This window comes from Corvus brachyrhynchos, unplaced genomic scaffold, assembly GCF_000691975.1.
Source record: "Corvus brachyrhynchos isolate BGI_N302 unplaced genomic scaffold, ASM69197v1 scaffold229, whole genome shotgun sequence".
NCBI classification, from domain to species: domain Eukaryota; kingdom Metazoa; phylum Chordata; class Aves; order Passeriformes; family Corvidae; genus Corvus; species Corvus brachyrhynchos.
Genome location: NW_008240042.1, coordinates 4,701,865 through 4,707,864, shown reverse-complemented (window position 1 = coordinate 4,707,864; position 6,000 = coordinate 4,701,865).

Genomic DNA, 6,000 nt, shown 5'->3' with positions numbered 1-6,000 from the left:
AAAAATAAAAGGAAAAATGACTTGCATAAAGGGTAAGGGAATAATCCCTATGTATTGGATGAAGCAAAGAATAGAAACAAATGAAGGTGAAAGAAGAATAAATATTATTTCTATTTTAAGAAGGGACATAATTTTGTGTGGATTTTTACATGGTGTTTCTGAGTTCTCCAGTATAGTCATACCAATGCACTCAAAGTAAGATTCTTTCTCACTATACCAGTATATGTTGAAGCCAAGTTAATTTTATATATTAATTTTTCCTAATTAACTTGAGCTGATATCAAAATACATTCTCTTTTTCTATGCTGATGGTATTCATGCTATCTGCTCTGATGGCATCTGAGATACCTGCATCACAATTTGAGTTGCTTAAGAAAAAGTGGTGTAGGCATTTATGAAATTCAGGACACCTGAATCTGAAATCTGTGCCACACTGTGATGCTGGTGTCTTCATTCTGAGTCCTTTTATTTCTTGGGTATTGTCAAACCTACGTGGAGAGTGTCAATTACCAGTCTTGGCTCCAGAAGGTGCTTCCTCAGGAGGAGAATAAGGTAGTAACTTTGAGGAAAACCTCAGACAGGTAAAGGAATGCTTTGCACCTGGATACCTCAGCTTGTTGTCTAACCCACATGTGAGCAGTGTTTCAGAAAGGACAATAATGACCAGTAGGGTGGTCACAACTGGGATTGTGTGAGGAATAGCTTTAGCAGAGGTCTCATTATTTGAATTTCTTGCTTTACATGTGCTTGCCACATTTTGAACTCAGGCAGCTTTGCAATTGGAGAAGAAATACCTGTTAGAGAGTTCAAAGAAAGTTATTTTATGTTTCTCAGAGATGATAATTTTATGTTTCTCAGAGATGATATCAAATTGTTTCTAACTATGGCCTTGAGCTGTTCTTTGTGTGATTTTCCCTAAAAGGACTCTTAGACATTTTGAACCTAGCATTGGTTACTACTATCAAGACTTGCCTGAGGAGCTCTACCCAAAATAAAATGTTGTTACCTCGTAGTCTGCAGTGCTCTCTGTGAGGGGACTGGTATGAGCCTGAGGTATTATTGATATTGTCTCTACAGAGGGCTTTGCACCCTTGACAATTATTAATTACTGATGTCTGGTTTGGCTCTTCCAGTTTTTCATTTTTGTCTCTCACTCTTCTTTTCATAGCATCCTATTTAGAATGCCATTAGCCCAGACTCTGAATGACTGATCATTTACATGCATTTCAAAGCACAGGCTTTGTTTCATACCTGGCAACGGGGTGCATATCATTGGATACCTTCTGTAACACATCAGCACTGTATTACACCATCTTTTGTTTGAATAAATCAGCCCTCAGATCACCCAGGAGCAAAGCTGGCATCTGGAATTTATCTTCTGTGAGCCCTCTTAAGAGTGGAAAGGAAATGGCAGGAACATGTAGGAGGCTAAGTCGGGGAAGAAACAGTATGAACAAGTGAATCCAACGACTCACTTGTTTCTCCCGCTGAACAACAGTCCTAAATATATGTTTTTAAAAGAAATTTGACCTATTAAAAGAATCCTTTGCCCATTAAAGCCTTCCCACTAATAAATAATGCCTGAGCACACACCACTTGCGGGTCCCTGTTACCTGCTTGCTGTTACTTATATAATGGCCCTGTTTGCTGAAGTTTTAGCACATATCTCAACTGACATCCTAAATAGTGGACATTGGATTCCATTAAAGTCCTGCCAAAATCAGTAGGTACTGGCGGAGTTAAGACACCCTTGTTATACTTCAGCACATGCATAGTTTTAACCATGTGAATTAAACCATCGATCTTAAAGGGATCAAAAATGGCAGAGAAAGTTTTCTAGCTGATAAGTAGGTTACAAAGGAAAGGCTAATTTTAAAGTTCAAGAAAACAAGTATTCTGAGGTATGGGTATGACAAATTCTAATTAGCATCTGTGAGGAATTAGAGAAGATTTGTAGAATAACAGTTCATGCACTGTTCATACTTTAAATAGCAATTTGGTCTGAGTATAATTATAAATAAGCTTTTTCTTCTCATTAATTTTCTACTTGATTACTTAAGCTATTGTTCAAGTGCAGAGCAGAAAGAAAGAATTAGAAGCTGTTTACACCCTGCAAATGATAGCAGAAATTACAAAGGAAATGTATAGTAATGAATAAAAGGACATCGATTCATGTATAAAAAGTGTTGTGCCACAATGAGATTAAATTGTGCTGATTATTTTAATGCATCACCAGGAATAAATAAGTAAACCACTGAGCTGAGTTGCACAACTTCTTACTGATGTTTTTGCAAGTATTTTTTTTCTGTCTGCCTTGTCTTTTTCATCTATAATACTTGCTAAAATGCCTCTTTTGCAAATCTCTCCCTTAGCCTTGGTAATAACGAATTATGTAAAACTGCTAAATATATAATTATTGAACCTCTTATGTGAAAGTATTTAAACATACTTTAAATTCAAAGATTTTTTTTTTCTTGCAAACTTTGAAGATAAACCTTTGAAATAGTTCACAAATTATGAGATTTCTCATTAGTCCTTACTGTTGCCTCAGTACATGGAGAAGGACCAAAGTGTTTATTCTACCTCTTTTGTCAGCTACAAATTCTGACCCAAAGTAGCAGAGACTCTCATTGAGCCCCATTAACATATTAATTTGCACACCCCTTGGGATGCAAATGAAGAAAAACTTGTGTGATATAATGCATGCATGACCAAAGTCACCAAACCCCACATTTCCAATGACAGAGCATCCAGAACTTCCCTGGGCAACCTCTTCCAGTCTCTCACCACATTGTAGAGAATTTCCATGTTATAGCCAACATAAACCTGCCCTCTTTCAGTTTAAACCCATCAGTCCTTGTTCTGTCATTACAGGCCCTGGGAACTGTGTTTCTTGTAAGCTCCCTTTAAATATTGAATGGACACAATAAGGAGTCCTTAGAGCCTTCTCTTCTGCAGGCTGAACAACCCCAACTCTCTCAGCCTTTCTTCACAGGAGTTGTTGGTTTTGACTTCAGGTCTTATGTTTTCTAGATATTTCTGGGTTGTGTGATTTTTTTTGATGGCCAGGTGGAGATTTTGAAAATCGGAGGGCTTTTAAGGAAATAAAAGAAGTTTGTCGCCAAAATTATAAGGGCACTCCATTATTCTGAAATATTGTGGCCCAGTTGGGTCCTCTGCAGGATGTACAGATAGCATATATTTCCATCTCCTGTTTATCAAAAGCCATTGAAATAATGCCTGTGAAATATGCCTAGATCAACTAAGAAAATGAAGCCAGTCATGACTCATGATAGCATCACTGGCATGATGGTTCTCAGAGTTCAATCTTATCACACCTAGAGTTTTAAAATGGCTAAAAAATGATTGAGCACAAAGCCATATCCTCTTAGGTATAAAATGTATGAGTGCATTTTAGCATGTAAGACTTTTTCAGTAGTTATTTATTTTTAACTCAGCACAAAAGCCTGACAGCCCACCTCTTTTATGTAGCATATCTCCTGTTATATCTCAGAGATAACTGCACATGAGGTGCAGCAACTGTCTGTAATGCCTGATAAGGAGGTCGGTGTCAGCACTGGAGGAGCCATCTTTCATGGCATTTGGGGACAGAAAGAAGATATGTTAGCTGTCCCACTGATGTAGGCTTGCATGAATGGAAATTATTTCTTTCTCTTGGACCAAGGGGCAAGTGAGCAGTGACTTAACCCAGTCTTGCAATAATTCACAGCTAAAAGAAAAATGAGAGAAGATGATGAGAAGAGTTTGATTTATATACTCTGTGTGCTGTTTGCAGAGATGGGCAACACAGTCAAATATCAGGCAGAAAAAGTGTCTGTGCAGTCAAACCTAACAGTGTTGGCACGAGTACTGATTTGACTGGCCTGTCAGAAAAAGTGAAAGTTCTGACAAGCTGCTTTTGGCTATATATTACATACTGAAATACCATTCATTACACTACAGACTAAAATACTATGCTCAATATATTTTATACAGTATGTTCTTTGAGAAGACTAGAACAATGAGTCTTGAATATCTTAACTTATATCCCTGAAGTGGGATTTAACAAAGGTTCCAAGCTCACCCCTAATTACAGTACTTCTAATTCAGCTTTCAAAATTAAGATAGCATAACTTTTTGCAGTTCCTGAAGTTCCAGAATCTGAAGTTAAACTAATTTTGTAAGGCATGTTAATACCTAAATACCAGTCTCACTTTTGGAAAAATAACTTCTGCTCATGTTGGAAATTTGGTCCTTGGACACAACAGATGACTGGGATGCAAAGTGAACATTTTCTTCCTCCATGATTAGTGTGTTCTGCACAGTGCATTAACTGGCAACATCAGTTTGAAGTATTGCTCTTATGTTCTTCTTTGTCTAGTCATTTGTTCCCCTGGATTTTAAGCAGGTGCAATGTATAATTACAAACAGAAGAAAAAATTGCTTAAAATGTGCTAAGAAACTTTGAATTCTTCCTGCTCATAAAAGAAGCAGGTGAAATATCAAATCAGTTGTACCAGAAGAATACAGTTGTCTATATGCACAAATTATCTAGGGGGGAAAAATTGAGGGGTTTAATTACAGCAAAATTATAGCAAGCTGAAATGTCACTGCAAACAGATTGTCTAAGGGCTACATTGGGAAACATCAATATTTAATGATATTCTTTAGGACTTTTCCAGCAGCTCAATATGAAACATCATTGTCTACTTAACACGTAAGTATTATAAGATGTTGATATTTTGCAAACATAGAAAAACACCTTGATTCACTGCAGGGAAGTCAAGTGTAAATGTCTTTCCATGCTTACAACACCACCAAACTATTGGAATATTAGGACATATTTCAGGCATAGAAAAACACACTGTTGAGTTTAATAAAATTTCAGGTTGTAATGTAGTTTTGACTTCCAACAAAATCACTTTAGGAAGTCAGCAGCTGCAATTCTGTAGCAAAATTAACAATCTTAATAGCATGAAGCTAAATAAAATTAAATAGGAAAAAATCTTTTGAACAATGAGATCCAGACATTTTGTTTCTTTGACCATTTATTCATTTATTTTCAAGAGTAATGATGGACTTCGCTAGGGCAGAGAGTTTGTGGCAACTTGGGACACAAAACATCAGTCCCAAAGCTTCTTTGTGTCCTAAGCTGCCCTTCATGCCTCTCTGTTATCCAGGAGGAAAAGGACAGTTGTGCCATCTATTCAACAATCTGGTTCTGTGTGCTTACTAAATAGATTTCTTCCTATCAGTTTCTTTGCAACATTAATACAAACGATTGAGATAGCCTTGGGCAAAAGGATGATTTAGGTAACATCTGGACAGATCATCCAGTCTTTTTTTCATATGGTTTTCATGGCCTGGAAATTCATAAACCCAAAGTCTGTTCTTTTTACTTGTCTGCACTATTAATGCACTGTGGGGGCTGCCTTCCACAGCTGGAAGTGTCCTGAGCTTGGTCAGAGTAAGCCCTTAATATTGCATAGTTTCCATTTGATCAGTATCAGCAAGGAAATTTCTGCAAGTAGTGGGTTAAGTTATCAAAATCTAGTTCAATGGAATGCCTGGAGGATTTCCTCAGGGCAGAAATAACATTCTGCAGATTTAGCGGCATTTCCCTGGGATACGGGTGGATATTTGACCTCTCCCCATAGGTAATGGAACTAATCGCGACAAGATGTTTACCAGCAGTTCTCCAGATAATTGCTTCAGCTCAGCATAGAAGTTCAGAAGAAATAAATTTTACCCCTCTTTCAAAAAAACCCTCCTTTAAATTTATCTATTCTGGTTTGAGCCTGCTTTCTCTATGTTATCACCTGAAAGACAAGTGTCTACATCACTTTTATCCCATATTATGAGATAATATACCAGTGGAGGGCTCTATAAATAATTAACTACAGCTGTGCCATCACACCTTAGGGTGGATGCTCATTCTTGGCAACTCAGGAGACATGCCAAATCTATGGAAAGTGATGCAGACACCTGCTTGAAAATACT